We start from the raw sequence: 20,884 nt of genomic DNA on the forward strand, positions 1-20,884 counted from the left end.
AAAATAAATGCCATCATCTTGCATAGGTACATGTATAAGAAAAATGTTGTACTTCTTAATACTTATTAAATACTAGTAACTATAAAAACGCCCTTATGTTGTGTTGGAAAATTATTTTACAAACTTGGACAGTCACTCTATTTTGCCGCATTCCTCGTACCTCTAAGTTTCAAATGTAAAATGTCTATATCTCAGATCCTTAAGTGACGAATCAACGAAAAGTTATCCAACCCGGTGCAAAAAATTATTTATCATATCTAAGATTTGCTAGAATATTGACTACTTTAAGTCATGCACATTTTTTTTTCGAAGTGCGTTAATATGGTCGATATTAACGCATTTTGAAAATAAGAATTATTTTTTCAAAGTCGTTAACTTTGTCCAAAAGAACTACAAACAATAGTATTGTTCTCCCGCCTACCTCTAAGTCAATTTTCAAAATTTAATATATTTGAATGATTTTCCATATTTGTATTCATATTTACATGAAATTCCATAACACATTGCTTATTTGGGAAAACAAAGAGAGATAAACCTATAATTTTGGTAAAACTCGCGTTTTTCACTATAGAAATCAACGGAAACGGAAAATATTTTAACCCCCCCCCCTGAAACAAAATTCCCTCCATACAGGTAATATAGACTGTTATTTCACATTTTCGTACCAAAGCTTTTTGTGTTTCACGGGGGTGGGGGAGGGGGGTGGGGGGTGGGGGGCATATGTTGACCAAAACAAATGCAAAAGTTCTAATTTTTCACCAATTTCAAAGGGGTTAACAACTAAAACATAGTATTTTATTAATGATATATGTTGAATTTCATATGCTTAAAACATAAGAAACGAGGCAAGGAACATTTATTCACATTCAAAAATATCTTAAAATACGGTGATGGTGTAAAGCCCGGTTTCAACAGAAAATATCGCCTACCCCCCTTTTTTAAAGAACTAGAATAAGGGATAATTAACTATTTTATACTGGTATTAAAATTATTAATCAATTATAATTGAACAGATCTTCTCATTCTCATTCTCATTTTATGACCAAACTGTCATTAATATTCAATTAAATGAGTGTAAAGGAATCAAGAGTTAGCGTACGTAGTTTTTTAACGCACTTTGATCTTTTTTTTCAAAAGTGCGTTGTAACAGTGCTGAGAAGAATATTATAAAAATTCATTGCAATATAGAGGCGAAAAATTACGAAAACTTCCCATGGCCAAACAGGGCAAACGAGCTACCAGCACTATTCAGGTAAAGGAACTTAAGTTTTTTTTTTAATGCGTATCAATCTGCCTAACAATTATATTTTTATACTAGTCATGTGACACACAGCTGATACAAGCCCTGAAACTGTAACAAAGTATGGTATTATCATTATTAGTAACTAATTACTTCTCCACTTTTATGTTGTAGTAAGTATTTTACATTGATTGCTACCTTTAATGCATTTAAAGAAGATATTAAGATAAAATTTAATATTACTTTTTTTTAATATAGCTGAACAGGAAATATATATTTTTTTTTAAATCATGATCTGTGTGTGTTGGATGGGTCAAAAATAGAGGATAAAAGTTTTACACAGGATTAAAAAGTCAACATATGATTATATACAAAAGAATCTTCTTCTCAAGAGCAAAAAAGCCCTGATTGGTCATACTTATATCGCAGCTAGATTAAGGACGCCCATAGGAAATACGCCGTAATATATTCCGAGAAAATGAATATAGGATTCGATTTAATTTTAAACAGCATTAGTTCTGATGAATATGAATTCACCTATTTGCATAAGTATATATAAAGTCTTTGGACATAAAAGTAAATTTCTAAATTATGAAAATTTTCCCTAAAAAAAAAAAAAAGGGAAAGAGCTGTGTGCAACTTCCTCACGCCGGGGAACTATGTAAAATTTAGCCGTATTTCGATAAACTTCCTTGATTGACTTGATACACAACGAAATTATATAAAATTAAGGATTAGCGCACTTTTAAAGAATATTGTTTAATATACTTCATACTTAATAGTGAAGTGGATTTCGTTGAACTTTGGAGATTTTCGAGGGGCTGTGTCTGTCATTCTTGTACGTTACTGTGTAAGTGTGCCTGACTGCGGCTTTATATGAGGTCTTTATATTTCCAATTTCATAGACTTACAAAGATTTAATTTCAAAAATATATTTCAATTTTAGAAAGATAACACTTGTTTAATTCTCTTGTTTTAAATTTACGTTCTACAATTAGCTTTATCCACGGATCAAGTACAGAGCAGGGATCGGGTAATTGAAAAAAACAATTGTAATTGACTTTAATTAATTACATTTTTAATATTTATTGAATGTAATTTGTAATTGAACATTTTTATTGATTACTTGTAATTGTGATTCAATTAATTACAATGAAAAAATACCATGTAATTTCAATTACTTTTTCAATTACATTCAATTACTTTATTTAATACACATGCATGATATATTGTCACCACAACTCCCCATTATGCTGTCTTTATATTCTATTGCAAAACATATCCCCAGTCCTTCAATTATACAGAAGACAGTTTATTTTATAATTATAATGTAGTTTCTTTCTAATCATTATATAAATTTTGATTTTTTTTGTTTTATGTTTATCTAAATTATGCACCACCATTCTTTAATATGTGTATTCAGCTTTGAAACACAATGATTTATATTATTTTAATCTGTGTTGTTTGATCAACGTAGAATAAGATTGTGTATGTCAAAAAAAAAAGAAGAAGAAAAGGAATGTGTGTGTCATTAATGAAGTTCTCTCTTGTTGGTATTAAGAGATAATTGCCATCCAGATCACAGATGTAAATTGCAATCAAAACAAATCAACCCCTCTAAAGACGTATTCATTCAATGATAATGATGACAATGCATAGTAGTGATAATTATTTAATCAATATTTTATTATGTTAGATTACTTGGTTCTAGATTGTTTTGAGCAGGTCCGAGGTATCTAACTGTTTGTACACTAGTCAGTTTTAAGCATTTCCTGAGTGTTTCTTCGCTGTCAATAAAATCAAGTGGTTTTAAAATTTAGCACTAATAACAAACTTTTAAAAAAAAATTACATAGTAATATATAGGAAAAATCTTTAAAAATCTTCTTCTCTAGAACCATTGGGCCAGATGATGAAACTCATATGGAAGCATTTTCAGGTAGTGTTGAATCATACTTGTTCAAATCATAGCCCCTGGATTTGGGTATGGCCACAATGACTTGGCAAAGTTTTACATAGGAATGCATAGGGAAAATCTTTTTCAGAACCATTGGGTCAGGAATGATGAAACTCATTCGGAGGCATTTTCAGGGTAGTGTAGATTCAAGTTTGTTTCAAATCATTACCCCAGGGGGTTGTGGTGGCAATGGTTTGTCAAAGTTTTACATAGGAATATATAGGAGGTCACAATGGGAGATCAAGTAATGTGTTGGAAAAATCTTTCTCTCCATAACCATTGGGCCAGGAATGATGAAACTCATATGGAAGCATCCTCAGGGTAGTGTAGATTTCATATTTGTTCAAATTATAGCCCGGATCTAAAAATCTTCTTTGTCAAGTATTGCAAAATTATACGTGTATGCTTTATTGATATAGTTACATTCTTAAGTTATAAAATTCAAATCCCTCCCCAGCAAGTAAACTTTTCACTACTGAGTTGATTTGTGTTTTCTAATTAGCTCATGTGCTCAGGTGAGCGATGTGGCCATGGTTCTCTTGAGATAATTTTTGGTGATGCAATCAAAAGAAATCGCATATTATGTTACCCTGTGTTTCTTTTTCTTTTCAGTATACATAAAATTCAGCAGGAAATATTTAACTCATGATAAATTTAACACTTTTTCCGGGAATATGAGGCGATTTTGGCCTTCTATAGTGACAGCTAGCTGGGTTAAGCTGAATGAAAATCATGGTTTAGAGAAGTCAGGATCTTATGACGGCGGACAATGTGTTCAAGTAATATACATGTATTTCGCTATAAAGCTAATCATTACACGGTTTCTGATATTTACTTGCATTTTTTTAAAGAGTTCTACCGGTAATGATTAGCATAAAAAATTAGTAGTGATTCGTTAAAAAGATGTTATAGGCATTGTTCATACAGAAACAATTATATACGAAGCTCGCAACGAAATATAAAGCATGCATATATGTTATTTAGATCATTTTTAGAATATTTAAGAGCAGTGGTTTTTTTAATCGTTGTTTTATACAGTGCTGATGGATTTAAATCAAATTCTTAAAAAGACTTATCCTGCCTAATTACATACACTAGACAAAATTGCTAACGCACCACTTGTTAATTTTATTTGTTAATTGAACATTTGCCGGATCGGTACTAGTGTATATGATATGCCATTATTTCCAAAGAATGGGATTGACAAATGTCTTGGTATCATGGAAAAAAAGTATGAAATGACCTTTTTGTCCGAAAACCAATTTCCAGCTGTGCACTGCGCACAAATTTTGCTCAGATATGAAATTCATGATCACTAGAGGGGTCTGTGAGACTGCCACAGGAGTAGTCCCCCATTTTAAAACAAATAACATTAAATCATTGATTATCATATTTCCTAGTAATCACCTGATACCTTAGTATAATTATGTCAAATCCGCCCACTTCCGGTTTTGTGGAACAATTTTCAACTGATTGTATGCTGCTTACTAGATGCTTTGGTTATCTAAAGTAAACAATTTAATGTTTGTTAATCTATTTTGAACAATTTTTAATGAGTGGAATTCATAAGCTTTTAATTGTTTTGTTTATTTCTGAGTTTTTAATTAGTACAAATGGAAGGAACACAAATACAATGAAATTTTTTTTTCAAAAATGGACTAGACTCGATATATTTTTTTCTATTTATTGTTCACAATCCAATGAACATTGTGGTTATTTATAAATTTTGACATTAATATTCCTTATTTGTTGCTAAAGCAACCTATTTATATATCAAATGCAACATAAACAGGTTTTTAAAAGTAAAATATGAATTCTCTTAGGTGGTGCCATAGCAATTTTGTCTAGTGCATATTTTCACTTTCCTGTGTTGAGGGCAACGGGTGCTTGGCTAACGGAAGAGTTAATGTTTAAAGAAATCGTGGTAATGCAAAAACTTTAATCGCAGAAAAGTAGCATCACTTGTTGCAGAAAGTAGGAATTTTTTTTATCGGAAAACAAGTGCTCTGAAATCAAGGTAGTACACAAAAAACAAAGTAAATATGTCTTCAATTTTGTTGAAACACTGCCAAGTTTTTACACATGAACACCTGAATCACTAAGATATTCGAAAAGGGCTGCGAACCTGAAAAAAATCTTGCAAATAAATTAATTATACCTATATATAACTGTTGATGACCAGCAAAATTTTCAAACTGTGGTCTAAAAATATAATTATAGCAATTAAATAATGTAATTTACATGTATGTAGGTTCGCAGCACTTTTCATGAAGTGTATACAGTGTTGTAAAGAATTAGAAATAATAATACATTATCTTGATACATGTTAACATATTTTTTTCTTAATAGGTTCATAAATATAGAAATAAAAGATAACAACAATTAAATCATATAAACAATGATAAAATGTGTTATCCTTGCTCAAATAAAATAATTGTATTGATTTTATTAATTTATTTTTTTTTCTTTTTTCTCTATTTTCGACATCACATTAAAAGTCTAAATAAAGAATCTTAATGTCCTTAACATGGAGATTTGAACCACATTACATAATTTTTAGGAATTGTATATTCCTACTGTAATGAATGTATATTTTTTTTAAATTTTGATCATTTTTGTTTATATGGAGCTCTTCTTCTGAAGGAGATCTAAATAGTCTAAAAATGGCCACGACCACCCAGCCTCTTTAAACGTCTTAAAATGACCTCATCCTATATTGTACATAAAATATGGAGATGTTTTATATATCTATATATCCAAATATCAGATCTATAACAAAAATGGATAAATAAGTTTCTTTGCATTTAATAAATGTAGGCTCTAAAATAACTAATATATAGCATTTTTGAAGTCTTTTTCCACAAAATAGATCAAAAACATGTCATAGCTTACTATTTTCCTCACTCAGATCTTTGAAAATTGATATTATAGTAACAACATTCTTTTTTCTGGTGTACCGAGGAGAATTTGAGTTAAAAGATATTCCATAGGTGTTCAACCTCAACTTCCGAATTCCCTACCCCCCCCCCTAATTTGTAAATTGCTGTGCGTAATGCATTGCATCAGACAGTGACTTCTAATATTTTCCTGTATATCGTCAGAGAGTTCTAGTCAGTGAGTACTAAAAGCAAAAAAAATTGAAGAATTCCCCAACCCCGAACCCCCAACCCACCTGGACATTGCGGAGTTATTAATGTACGTAGTCATACCATACTCACAAACAAAAACATCCACACCAAACACACACACACACTCACCCACACACACACAAACAAACACTTAAACATGGTTTTTTTTGTAAATTGTATAATTAGTCTGTACCTTTTACCAATGGTCAAGTTACTATCCACAAAAAATTTCAGTATTTTGACGAGTATGACTTTGCCTTTCATGAAATTTCTGATGAATTATAGGAGTTAGTGCCCTCCCTTATAGAGGGCGCTAATAAGCATGCCTAATCCCCGAATAAACATGTAGCTTTTTTAAAATAAACACGTAAATTTGACTTTGAAAAACGTAATATAGTGCTCCGAATAGCGTGCGTTACTAGATTGGCTAAGTTCATGTATATTATTTTCTTTTTATTTCAAAATAAAAATATCAATGTTTAAAATAATTGATGGAATGTAGGAAAATATGACAGAAAATATAGCAATAACAGGGGATACTGTAGGAGTGGGGTGATATTTTTGGCAAAGTGTCACTTACTGCCGATTGCTGTCAATTGTAAAAACTGCAATTTTGAACGCCATGGGACACTATTTTTTTCTTCATAAACGCTTAGAATAGTTATAAAAAATGCCAAGGGTTTCTCTGAAATTAAATTGGAAGAGAAATGAGAAGGCAGAAAAATTTTATAGAGTTCTATAGGGAAAAATAGAAGTCTTCATTATAGAGACCCTAATTTTAACATGTTTAGTGAATTTGAAAGTCATGAATAGTGCTTATGAGCTATTTATTCGAATATTAAAGACATATCGAGAGAAAAAAATAAAAATATTCAAAAGCTTTTTGGGGGCGGGGGTTTTAGAGGAGTTGTGTTCTCTGCAAAAGAGGTCAAAGGGGGAGGGGTAGAGATGAAAGTTGAAAATAGTTTAGGGTTGTGTTATTGCCAGAGCAAGAGGAGGAAAGTAAGTTAAGAAAAAGCAATTTATTGCTCTTGTGATGAATGTTTGTATGTATATAGAAATATATGTATGTATTGTGTATGTACATGTGTGTTTTTCTATGTTTTGCTTTATATATGCACATTAATAGAAGTGTAGGGTCTGAGACCCGGTGTTCATTTCTATTGAGTTTCTTAAACCTTTTGCACTTTTGGAATCTGTTAGAATTATTGTATGGCCCTTGGAAGGGCCTGTTTTGGAAGTCAAGCAAAAGGAGCCCATTTTCCTGTCTTGACTTCATATATCTGCATGTGAGCAACTGAATTGCTTCCATTTGACTGCAGAATGAGGAATTTCTGATTATTTTTTTTTTCGTTGTAGCTTCACAAAAGTCTGTATTTTCCCTCTTTTTGGTGCATGTTGTTTCATCAAATTGATACTATGCAACTCATTTTCTACGCTTTTCAAATTTTGCACATAGAGATACTTTGATACTTTTGAAAGCTTCAAAACCTTTCAGTTTTACTTTATTAGCTTTACTCTTTTAAATTCAAAAAAGGTGAAATAAACGTGGCTTTATAAAATTTTATTAACATCCCCCCCCCCCAAAAAAAAAAACCCAAAAAACAAAAAAAAATGCAATTCTTAAATCTATTATTCATTAGAGTGACAAATATATCCAGGTCTGATCACAAATCACATAAATAAGAAATTATAAGATTTTTGAAAATTACAAATTGAGCAATTTTTTGCTAGGTTAATATGGAAGTTGACATTCTCTTGTCTAAATTAATTGTAAACAGCTTTAATAGGGGGCACCTGCTTTTTCTCCAAGTGCCTCAAACTTGGCGTGCTGAATGCTTTTTTACACACACTTTATCAACAACAGATAAGATAAGAATCAATATGTATATCTGACTCATAGGTTCATTTCTTCTCATTAAGACCAAATAATTCTGTACCAGTGTTTTTAATCTTTCAATTTCAATTAGTTTACTATGCTTATGAAATTTTGGAACTTTTCTCATAGTCTGGGTTAATCCACCTTTATGAAAAAAAGTTGACAAAAATGTGACTTCATAACATTTTATTAACATAAGCTATATCAATATATTGTTCATTGCAGTCACAACTATATCCAGGTATGATCACAGGTATGAAAGTTATTCATTCCCTACAACACTTGTTGCAACAGGAAGGTGTCATCAATTGAGATGGTCACAGTGACAGGCCTCAAATTACATACATTGATTTGATAATAATAAATGATTAAAGCTTGGATAGATGAAAAAGGAAGAATATAGGGGCCCCAATTTTTTGAATATTGAACTTTAAAAAAATTTCTCTTTCATTTATGTTTTATACTTAAATTGAATTTGCTTTTCTGGTTCATTTTTATCCTTGCACCATAGAGGATTTTTATCTTTCAGCTTTCTAGGCACCAGGAGAGGTTGGTATCTGATCCGCATGAGTATTTTCTATATATACGAAAAAGATGGAGACTGCTATCCACCTGATGTATTTTGTCGAAACGTTTTCTGTACGTTGAAGTTAAATTTTCCATTGTTTAATTTTCTAGCCCCTTATTGTGTGGAGCATTTTGGGGTTTGAAGTCATAATCATCGCAATTTTTGATTTATTTTTTTAAAAATTGATCTGAAATGGCCTTTTAAATATGTGTAGCTTATTGATAGAACTGTTCAAGACTTCCGAGGCTGAGCTTTGAATTGTTATCAAAAAGATTGACTTTCTCTTTCCTAAATAAATTGTCAGCAAATGGAATAGGGGCATCTACTATTCCTCTAAGTGCCTCCAACTGAGGAATTGAGACTTGTTTTTACACACAATCAAAAGGAGGGGTAAGATTAAAATCAGTATGTATATCAGTTGTAGATTATAGTCTTATAAATGCCAAAACATTCTGAACCAGTGTTTTAATCTTTCAATTCTAATTAATTTGTTATGATTTATCAAATTTAAGAGTAATCTCAAGTCTTGGAGAAACCACACTTTTGAAGAAAATTGACAAAAAATGTGAATTTATATCCTTTTATTAACATCCGAAAAAAACAAAAGCATGCAATTGCATCAATATATTTTTCATTACAGTCACAACTATATCCAGGTCTGATCTCATGTATAAAAGTTATTCATTCCCTACAACACTTGTTGCAACAGGAAGGTGTCAACAATTGAGATGGTCACAGTCTCCAAAACACTGAAATGACGGGCCACAAATTACATACACTGGTTAGTATAAAGTCATTGATAATGAAAAATGACTAATTCTGGGATAGATAAATAAGGAAGAATATAAGGACCCCTTTTTCTACAATGTTCAGTGAATTGAAAATCTTGAAAAGTTATTATGAGATACTCTTTTTGAATAATGAATACATATCGAGAGTAAAAAATTAAAAATGATTAACTCCCTTTTGACTGGCAGATGAAATTGTAGTTAAGTTGTTTCTTTGTTGTAGCTTCACAATGGTGTGTGTTTTCCTTTTCTAAGTACATATTTATATCGTTTCCTCGGGTTGGCCTGTTTTAGTACTAAGAGTTACTTCCCTTAGATTGATTAGCCAGAGAAGACTTTCAACATGATAAAATCTTATTGTTGAGACCTCGGGCTCCTAATTTTGCTTGTGTCAATAACCTGCATATATCACATTTCACCTTTCATGTATTGATATTTAAATGAATGTGATATTGTACATTAATGACATTTACCAAACTATGTCGATCATTTTTTTTAACATTCAGCAATGTAGGAGATATGTAAATTTAAGGTTTGGTAGGAAACTTAAAAAATCTTACTCTTTCATTCACGTTTTATTTTTAAATTTATTTCATTTTCATCCTTGCACTATAAAGGTGTTCTATCTTTTAGCTATATATATAGGCCCCTGGAGAGGTTGGTATCTGATCTGCATGAGCATTTTCACAACTTCAGAAACTTAAAAAAAATCATTCATGTTTTATGCTTTAATAAAATTTACTTTTTATGTTCATTTTCTTTCTTGCACTATAGAGGACTTCTATCTTTCGGCTTTTTAGTCCCCTGGAGAGGTTGGTACATGTATCTGATCCGCATGAGCATTTTCTATATATAGGAAAAAAATGGAGACTGCTATCCACCTGATGTATTTTGTCGAAATGTTTTCTGTACATCGAAGGTAAATTTTGAAATGTTTCATTTTCCAGTCCCTTATTGTTTTGAACATGTTGGGGTTTAAATTCAAAATCATCACACTTCTTGATCTATTTTTTTAAATTGATCTGAAATGCTCTTTTAAAAATATGTAGCTTATTGATAATACTGTTTAAGACTTCCGAGACTGAGCTTTAATTTGTTATCAGAAAGAATGACTCTTTTTTAAATTAATTGTCAACAAATTAAATAGGGGGCATCTGCTCTTCCTCTCTAAGTGCCTCATACTGAGGAACTGAGATTTTCTTCACACAATCAAAAGGAGGGGTAAGCTTAGAATCAGTATGTAATCAAGTGTAAATTATATTCTTATAATGACCACAACATTATGAACCAAGTTTTTTAACCTTTCAATTTCGTTTCCAAAACACTGAAGTGACAGGCCTCAAATTACATACAATGGTTAGTATAAGGTCATTGATAATGAACAATGACTCATTCTGGGATAGATAAAATAAGGAAGAATATAAGGACCCCAATTTTTACAATGTTCAGTGAATTGAAAATCTTAAAAAAATATTATGAGATTTTTTTTTTTGAATATGAATACATATTGAGAGGAGAAAAATAAAAATGATTAACTCCCTTTGGACTGGGTGATGAAATTGTAGTTAAGTTGTTTCTTTGTTGTAGCTTCACAGTGGTGTGTGTTTTCCATTTCTAAGTGCATATTAATATCGTTTTCTCGGGTTGGCCTGCTGTAACTCGTTTTCTATAACTTTCCAGTAGTTAAGTTTTTCTTTGTTGTAGCTACACAATGGTGTTTTTGTTTTCTTTTCTTAGTGCATACAGGGGTGAGATCAGAATAAATATGTATATCAAATTCATATGTTGATTTCTTCTCATTAAGACCTAAACATTCTGTACCAGTGTTTTTAATCTTTCAATTTTATTTAGATTACTCTGATTATGAAATTATGAAGATTTTCTGACAATCCGGGTTTAATCCACCTTCATGAAAAAAAATAGACAAAAATATGACTTCATAACATTTCATTGACATAAAAAAAAAAAACAAAACCATGCAACTATATCAATATATTTTTGTTACAGTCACAACTATATCTAGGTCTGGTCAAATGCATGAAATTAATTTACAACAAAATTTGACTGCTGTTAACTAATTAGGTTACTTTGTTTTTGCACAAGGGGCACAATCCAGCAGCAAAGCCAATTTCATCCATGTAATCAGTGCTAGCTTGAATTAAAAGTTATACTTTTGGTGAAACTCAGAGATTACTAGTGGGAAATTTAATTTGAATTCCTGTACAATATGTTTTTGCAAAAAATACATTGAAAATATATATAATATACAAATATATAAATATGCAAAATTATAGCTGAAAAAAATATGAAAAAGGTGTCTGAGTATCCCACCTCCTTGCCATATTCAATCTTGATATTCAGCTGAAAAAAAAGGGGGTAATTTTGTGCTCTTATGATGCTGAAAAAAGAAGGAATTTTATTTAAATTTGGTTATTTGAATTACAAGAGTCATTCTTATTTGCAATTATTTTTTTCAATTTCTTTGATATTTTTTTTAAATAGTTATTTGAGTAAATTCTATTTAAACATGATTATTTTAAAGGTATTACATCACAAATGCTTACAAGAAATTCAAAAGATGGTGTAAATAATAAAAAATCAATACATTAACTGTTAGATGCATTTATCAGTATGTTTTAATAAAATAAAATGTATTTCAGCAATGCATTCTCAAGAAGGAAGAGATTAATGAACCCTACCCTCTTACAATGAACAACACATGGACACTCTCCGGATGTTCCCTTTGCTTTTATTAAGAGTTCCAAGGTATGGTTTTCTTAGAAAATCTAGTTAATCTTTTAATATTTAAGTTATTTAGATCTTTTTATAGATTTTTAGAAAATAAATTTCATCAGAACTGCAGTTATTCAAGCACTTTGCTTACAATTGAGCACTGTGTTCAGTCAGACAATTTGATTTATCTGCCCTTGGCATTTAATCAATTTCATAAGTATGCCAATAATAAGAAATGATATACAAATAATTATATTTGCTTTTTAAGAGAATATACATATTTAACATCAATTACATGAAATGTTCCAGAAAATTGGCTAAAATATAGGTCACCCCTTTCAAATTTACAAAAGTTTCAGTGGGGATATATTTGATGCTCTGATGCAAGCAACCCATTGCTGATAAAAAAAAATTCAGTCTTATGTACATTTGAGCTAGATAAAATTCTGATTATTTTCATTGATTATTTTATCTACATTAGTTTTCATTATCACCATAACTCAGCATTTGCTTACAAAAAACTGCTGATTTTCTTCATTTTTCATTAATAACGGGTACCTGCTACCCTGAATGAAAACATGAGCTATCTTGAGAAATTTTCAGAGATAATAAGAAAAATAAGCAAAACATATGCTAGATAAACCATTTCATTTCAAAAGAAGGGAAGTAAAATAGAAAAATGCTTCAATATATAGACATATTTCTTGTTTCACAGATGTTGGTCTGATTGACTGGTGTGTGAAATGTAACAGCCAATGGTGTACTTAAGCCCGAACTGTCAGTCCCAATATTCAAGAGGTGAGATAAGCAATAGATATGTGTTCTTAATATACCAAATTGACCACTTTTTATTAATGTTTCTATTAGTCTATAGTAAAGGTATAATTTCATGGATAAACATTGATTTAAGTCAAAAATCAATCAGTTCTTATTTTTTTGGCATTGAGATTATATTTCAGTTAGGTTTACTAATTGTTTAAAAATTAGAGGATTTGGGTAAATTGAGGCTCACAATGGGGACTGCCCCTACTTAAAAAATGCCAAAATTTTTGCCCTAGCCCTCATATTTTCAATAAATGTACATGAAAAAAGTTTTAAATAAATACTTATGCTGAAATTTACTGTGAATATTGTAAATAATACAATATCAATATTTATGGACATCATCTATACACAAAACATTTAAATATCCCCCTCGCAGTTTGATAAATTCATTTAAAGCCATGTGTTTTATGAGTGTAGACACTGGAACAGATTGAGTAATCCTCTTTTAAATTTGTGTTAATCAGAGTTGATTGACTAATTTATAACAAAATTTGACTGCTGTTAACTAATTAGGTTACTTTGTTTTTGCACAAGGGGCACAATCCAGCAGCAAAGACAGTTTCAGCCATGTAATCAGTGCTAGCTTGAATTAAAAGTTATACTTTTGGTGAAACTTAGAGATTATTAGTAGGAAATATAATTTAAATTCCAGTACAATATGTTTTTGCAGAAAATACATTGAAAATGCAATACATATGTAAAATTATAACTGAAAAAAATTATGAAAAAGGTGTCTGAATATCCCTCCTCTTTTGCCATATCCAATCTTGATATTCACCTGAAAAGGGGGAGGGGGTAATTTTGTGCTCTAATGATGCTGAAAAATGAAGGAATTCTATTTAAATTTGGTTTATTTGAATAACAAGAGTCATTCTTATCTGCAACTATTTTTTTCAATATCTTTGATACTTTTTAAAATAATTATCTGAGTAAATTCTATTTAAACATGATTATTTTAAAGGTATTACATCACAAATGCTTACAAGAAATTCAAAAGATGGTGTAAAAAAATTAATACATAAGCTTCTATATGCATTTATTAGTATGTTTTAATAAATCCCTTTGCTTTCATTAAGAGTTCCAAGGTTCTTAGAAAATCTAGTTAATCTCTTAATATTAAAGTTATTTAGATCTTTTGATAGATTATTAGAAATTTAATTTCCTCAAAACTGCAGGTATTCAAGCATTTTGCTTACAATTGAGCATCGATTCAGTCAGACAATTTGATTTATCTGCCCTTGGCATTCAATCAATTTATTAATTATGTCAATAATAAGAAATGATATGCAAATAAATATATTTACATTTTATGATAATATACATACTTAACATCAATTACATGAAATGTTCCTGAAAATTGGCTAAAATGTAGGTCATCCCCTTTCAAATTTACAAAATTTCAGTGGGGGATGTATTTGATGCTCTGATGTCAGCAACCCATTGCTGATAAAATTCTTTTCAGCAACCCATTGCTGATAAAATTCTTTTCAGTCTAGTATGTTTTAATAAAATAAAATGTATTTCAGCAATGCATTCTCAAGAAGGAAGAGAACTCTTCGTATGATCCCTTTGCTTTTATTAAGAGTTCCAAGGTATGGTTTTCTTAGAAAATCTAGTTAATCTTTTAATATTTAAGTTATTTAGATCTTTTTATAGATTTTTAGAAAATAAATTTCATCAGAACTGCAGTTATTCAAGCACTTTGCTTACAATTGAGCACTGTATTCAGTCCGACAATTTGATTTATATGCCCTTGGCATTTAATCAATTTATTTATTATGTCAATAATAAGAAATGATATACAAATAATTATATTTGTTTTTTAAGAGAATATACATATTTAACATCAATTTCATAAAATGTTCCTGAAAATTGGCTAAAATATAGGTCACCGCCTTTCAAATTTACAAAAGTTTCAGTTGGGATGTATTTGATGCTCTGATGCCAGCAACCCATTGCTGATAAAATTCTTTTCAGTCTTATGTACATTTGAACTAAATATAATTTTCTTTCTTTCCATTGATTGTTTTATCTACATTAGTTTTCATTATTACCATAACTCAGCATTTTCTTACAAAAAACTGTTGGTTTTCTTCATTTTTCATTAATAACGGGTACCTGCTACCCTGAATGATAAACATGACCTATTTTGAGAAATTTTCAGAGAGATAATCAAGAAAAACAAGCAAAACACATGCTAGATTAACCATTTTATTTCAAAAGAAGGGAAGAAAATTAGAAAAAAATGCTTCAATTTATAGACATTTTTCTTGTTTCACAGATGTGGGTCTGATTGACTGGTGTGTGAAATGTAACAGCCAATGGTGTACTTAAGCTGGAACTGTCAGTCCCAATATTCAGGAGGTGAGATAAGCAATAGATATATGTTCTAAATACACCAAATTGACCACTTTTTGTTAATGTTTTCATTTCTCCATAGAATAGGTATGATTTCATGGATAAACATTGATTACAGTCAAAAAATCAAGCAGTTCCTATTTTTTGGCATTGGATTATATTTTAGTTAATTTTTACTATCTGTTAAAAGATTAGAGGGTTTGGGTAAATTGAGGCTTACAATGGGGACTGCACATAATGAAAAAAAAGGCCAAATTTTTTGCCCTAGCTCTCATATTTTCAATAAATGTACATATAAATAGTTTTAAATAAATATTTATGCTGAAATTTCCTGTGAATATTGTAAATAATACAATATCAATATTTATGGACATCATCAATGCACAAAACATTTAAATATACCCCTCGCAGTTTGATAAATTCATTCAAAGCCATGTATTTATGAATGTAGACACTGGAACAATTGAGTAATTCTCTTTCAAATTTGTGTTAATCAGATTTGATTGACTAATTAAAATTTGACTGCTGTTAACTAATTAGATTACTTTGTTTTTTGCACAAGAGGCACAATCCAGCAGCAAAGCCAGTTTCAGCCATGTAATCAGTTCTAGCTTGAATTAAAAGTTATACTTTTGGTGAAACTAAGAGATCACTAGTGGGAAATTTAATTTGAATTCCTGTACTATATGTTTTTGCAGAAAATACATTGAAAATGCAATAAATATGCAAAATTATAACTGAAAAAATTATGAAAAAGGTGTCTGAATATCCCTCCTCCTTGCCATATCCAATCTTGATATTCACCTGAAAAGGGGTGGGGGTAATTTTGTGCTCTAATGATGCTGAAAAATGAAGGAATTTTGTTAAATTTGGTTTATTTGAATAACAAGAGTCATTCTTATCTGCAGTTATTTTTTTTTCAATTTTATTTTGATATTTTTTAAAATAATTATCTCCAAGTAAATTCTATTTAAACATGATTATTTTAAAGGTATTACATCACAAATGCTTAAAAGAAATTCAAATATGTTGTAAATAATAAAAAAATAATACATAAGCTTTTAGATGCCTTTATCATATGTTTCAATAAAATAAAATTTATTTCAGCAATGCATTCTCAAGAAGGAAGAGATTAATGATCCCTACCCTTTTACAATGAACAACACATGGACACTCTCCAATTGATCTCTTGGCTTTCATTAAGAGTTCCAAGGAATGGTTTTCTTAGAAAATCTAGTTAATCTCTTAATATTTAAGTTATTTAGATCTTTTTATAGATTATTAGAAAATAAATTTCCTTAGAACTGCAGTTATTCAAGCACTTTGCTTACAATTGAGCACTGTATTCAGTCAGACAATTTGATTTATCTGCCCTTGGCATTTAATCAATTTATCAACTATGTCAATAATAAGAAATGATATACAAATAATTATATTTGCATTTTATGAGAATATACATATTTAACATCAATTACATGAAATGTTCCTGAAAGTTGGCTAAAAATGTAAGGTCAGCCCCTTTCAAAATTAAAAAGTTTCAGTGGGGATGTATTTGTACTCTGATGCCAGCAACCCATTGCTGATGAAATTCTTTACAATCTTATGTTTGAACTAGATATAATTTTCTTTCTTTCCATTGAGTATTTTATCTACAATAGTTTTCATTCTTTCTATAACTCAGCAGTTTCTTACAAAAAACTGTTGATTTTCTTCATTTTTTATTAATAACTGGTACCTGCTACCCTGAATGATAAACATGACCTATCTTGAGAAATTTTCAGAGATAATAAGAAAACAAGCAAAACATATGCTAGATTAACCATTTTATTTCAAAAGAAGGGAAGAAAATTAGAAAAAAATGCTTCAATTTATAGACATATCTCTTGTTTCACAGATGTGGGTCTGATTGACTGGTGTGTGAAATGTAACAGCCAATGGTGTACTTTAGCTGGAACTGTCAGTCCCAATATTCAACAGGTGAGATAAGCAATAGATATGTGTTCTAAATATACCAAATTGACCACTTTTTATTAATGTTTCTATTACTCTATAGGAAAAACTCCTACATAAACAAATACATGGGTGCAGACATTTTGGACACCCAAAGTTGTGCGGAGGAGAAAATGCTGTCTGGTGCGTAATTGGTGGTATAAGAGAAAAGACTTGTTATGTCTTTGACAAGTGAAATAAAGTTGATAAAAATCTCATATCAAGACTTGTTTTTTTTTTTTTTTTAGATATATAGGAGTTACAGGTAAAAATTTGAAGGGAGGGGTGCACTTTGGTTAGATTTTCATTTGGTGTCAAACGCACTTTGTTGTAAAGAAATTTAAATTAAAAGTAAAAGTGCCGCGTGGCGGTATATTTTTTCGCACGTTTTGTTTTCCAGATTAACTTTTATGATAATGTTGCCCGAAATTCAGTATATGTATCAGTGAGAGGGGCTCAAGTTTGTATGGAAGTCTATGGAAGACATTTGGTGGTGTTTGTCCATTTAGAGGCTGTTAATCGAAAGTGATAGTAGACTTTTAATTAAATTTACGATAAATACTATGCGAGTGAAATCTGAAATAGTTTAGGAAGTCATCTTATACCTAGTGTATTCCTACAGGCGTGAGTAAGAACTCTTGTGCAGCCGTTTTGGAGTTTATTTGTAAAATTTGTTAATTCATAAATATAAATGCGTTGAGGTTTAAGGCCAAAATCTGCGTAAATTATACATTCAAACTTCAGAGGTTATCTTTAACCATTACGGCATAATATTTATTCTTTTTTATTTAAGGGTGGAAGGAAATTGAAAAGTAATTTATTACTCAGTATTAATCGATAACATTGTCTGAGTAATCATTACAAATTCGATAACAGGACACAAAACTGACTGTAATTGATTGTTAATCGATTACACAAAATTCCTCTAAATAATCGATTATTAATCGATTACATGTTTCGGTAACCATGCCTATGCCTGTATGATGGTTGTTGACATTTCCTGTGTAGCAAGAGACGTGATATGGACGAATCATCTTGACAAACACAACAGTAGCCCCTCTACATGTTGTGACAAATACAACAAGTAAATATTGATGTAACCATCAATTGTCGCCCGGGAAATATATAAAGTAAGCAATGGAAATGAGTCTTGATCATCAAACCGCTTTGGTATGTGTGAAAAGGCATGCGCCTAATTGATGGCGACGATAGTCGCGAATATTTTGAAAACTTACAGTCGGAAAAAAATCAAACAAAAAACGATACCATTATAAACTTCATCAATTCCTCATGTAAATGTTGGCTGCATAAAATAGAAATTGAAGTAAGACACATGTCTCACTTATATTCAAAAATGTATTAATTTTCAATTTTAGAATATAAAACATGAACTATATGCACAGTGCGTTTTTATGCGTAGAGAAGAAAATTCGATATTCTGAAAAGAGGGATGTGTCGTTTTTACTATATTATATGATAAGCAACTTTATACATTAAACATGTAAAACATATTTATTTTTACATATTCACTTTATGGAAGTAAATATATTATGTATTCCTAATCAAAAAGGGAAAGAACATTCTGATTAACAATCTTTTCCATGAATAGAAAACCTTTAATTCTGAATAACTTCTCCCACCCAAATCAACATACACCAACACTTAAATTTATATGTATAGAGCAGCCCGGTCGTCCGGGCTGCAAAAAGTTCTACTGAAGGACACACCGTCACTCTTGAAGGTAATCTCATTTATTTAGACAAGTTTTATGACGTAAAATATCTTTTCTACAGACAACAAGACTCTAGATACACTAATTAATTTTGAGAGAATAGAACTATGGAAAGCAGGGCGTGTGTACTATTCTCCCCCTAATGGAGATCTACTGGTTTGGAGAGTGAGATATGATAGAAATCAATATGTTTAAAGAGATGCTAAGTAATGCGGAATGACATGAATGGTTCAGAACAATAAGGTCATATCATTGAACACGATAGCACAAGTAAAAAGCTATATAAACTTTCTAAATACATGACGGAAAAGCATAATGGAGATGTTATCGTTTCTGACATGAACAATGGTGTAGTGGTGATAGATCCTACAGGAAGACATCGTTTCTCCTACACAGGACACCCATCAGGATCAGGGCTATCACCACTGGAATCTGTGTAGACGCGCTGTCACACATCCTGGTGTGTGATGCTAAAAGTAAAACAATTCAAATGATTGACAAAGACGGTCACTTCTAATCACTGTTCAACAAAAGAAACAGGATAAATGTTCAGGGGTTTTATATAACTGATTATAACGCAGGGTGAGTGTATATTGATAATAGGAGAAAGGAGAATCTCACAGACATATATGACTAGCTCATAAAGTGGAGGACGTTGGAGGTTGATTGGGGGGTTCCCAAGAGCATAACTGGTGGAAAAGGAATTGATATAAAGGGGCCCAGGGTTCAAATCCCAGTCTGGTCCGCTAAATTTTTTCCCCCTTTCAAATAATTATAGATGCTGTCATGAGACGTAAAACCCCATAAGGTGTTTCCTCTAAATGCACACTCATTTAAACTGGGCTTTAAAGGAAAAAATAATTTAATTCAATGATTTACATAAAAGGGGGTCCTTGTATTCATCAAATTGAGCATAATATTCTCAAGTGACCATGTGACCATCGGCCTCGATTTTTGGGATTTTATATTCGTAATTATTACCGGTCTGAAATTAAACAACAGAATTTAATTAATGATGTAAATTAGGTTTTATAAAGGGGGGATATAAATTTTGGCCCCTAAAAGGAACTTTTAACATCTATTTTCTCATATAGATCAACTACAAAAAATATTATTCAAATTAGTGTAAACGTTTTTATAATTTTTTTTTAAAAAGTACAAATTTTTTTTTATTTGATTAGGCAGAAACACCTTGAAAGCTGCCATATACCCAATCAATTTATAACCCCCCCCCCTCTCTCATCAACACACACAAACACCCTATTTTCCTGATTTTGGAAATAGGCCTAGATGGCAAAGTTATAAACTTTTTGTAAAAAATAATTTTAAATTTGTTCATGTTATAAATGTTTCTGAACATTCATCACATTGGACTTGCGTCACATACCCAACTTAAGTACTAGTTTTCCTTTATTTTTAGATAGCACTGCACGTGCAGTACTAGTGTTGTGTACACATCATTGCATGTATGTCAGTAGGAATTATTTTGTGTTTTAATTGGATTATATTTCAATTGACAGGACCTATGGCAGTGGTAGTCCCAATTTTGGTATAATTAGGGGAAAATACAAAATGCAACTGGTTAGGTTAAAGTTTAAAGGACAAAGGTCATCCGATGCCCAAAAAGACAATTTCAAATTCTGAAGAGTATCCCCTTATCGACGTTACATTAGTTACAAGATACAGAA

The 20,884-nt window shown here is 30.7% G+C and overlaps 1 long non-coding RNA gene across 1 annotated transcript; it reads left to right on the top strand.

Moving 5' to 3' along the window:
* Positions 1 to 1,989: 1,989 nt before the first annotated feature.
* On the top strand, positions 1,990 to 13,090 carry LOC134262962 (uncharacterized). Its single transcript, XR_009991141.1, has 3 exons — positions 1,990 to 2,090; positions 12,220 to 12,325; positions 13,008 to 13,090. It is a non-coding gene; the product is annotated as an uncharacterized LOC134262962 (long non-coding RNA).
* The last annotated feature ends 7,794 nt before the right edge of the window (positions 13,091 to 20,884 follow it).

This window comes from Saccostrea cucullata, unplaced genomic scaffold (genome assembly GCF_032062105.1).
Source record: "Saccostrea cucullata isolate Sc308-1 unplaced genomic scaffold, CSIRO_AGI_Scuc_v1 ctg11870, whole genome shotgun sequence".
NCBI classification, from domain to species: Eukaryota; Metazoa; Mollusca; class Bivalvia; order Ostreida; family Ostreidae; genus Saccostrea; species Saccostrea cuccullata.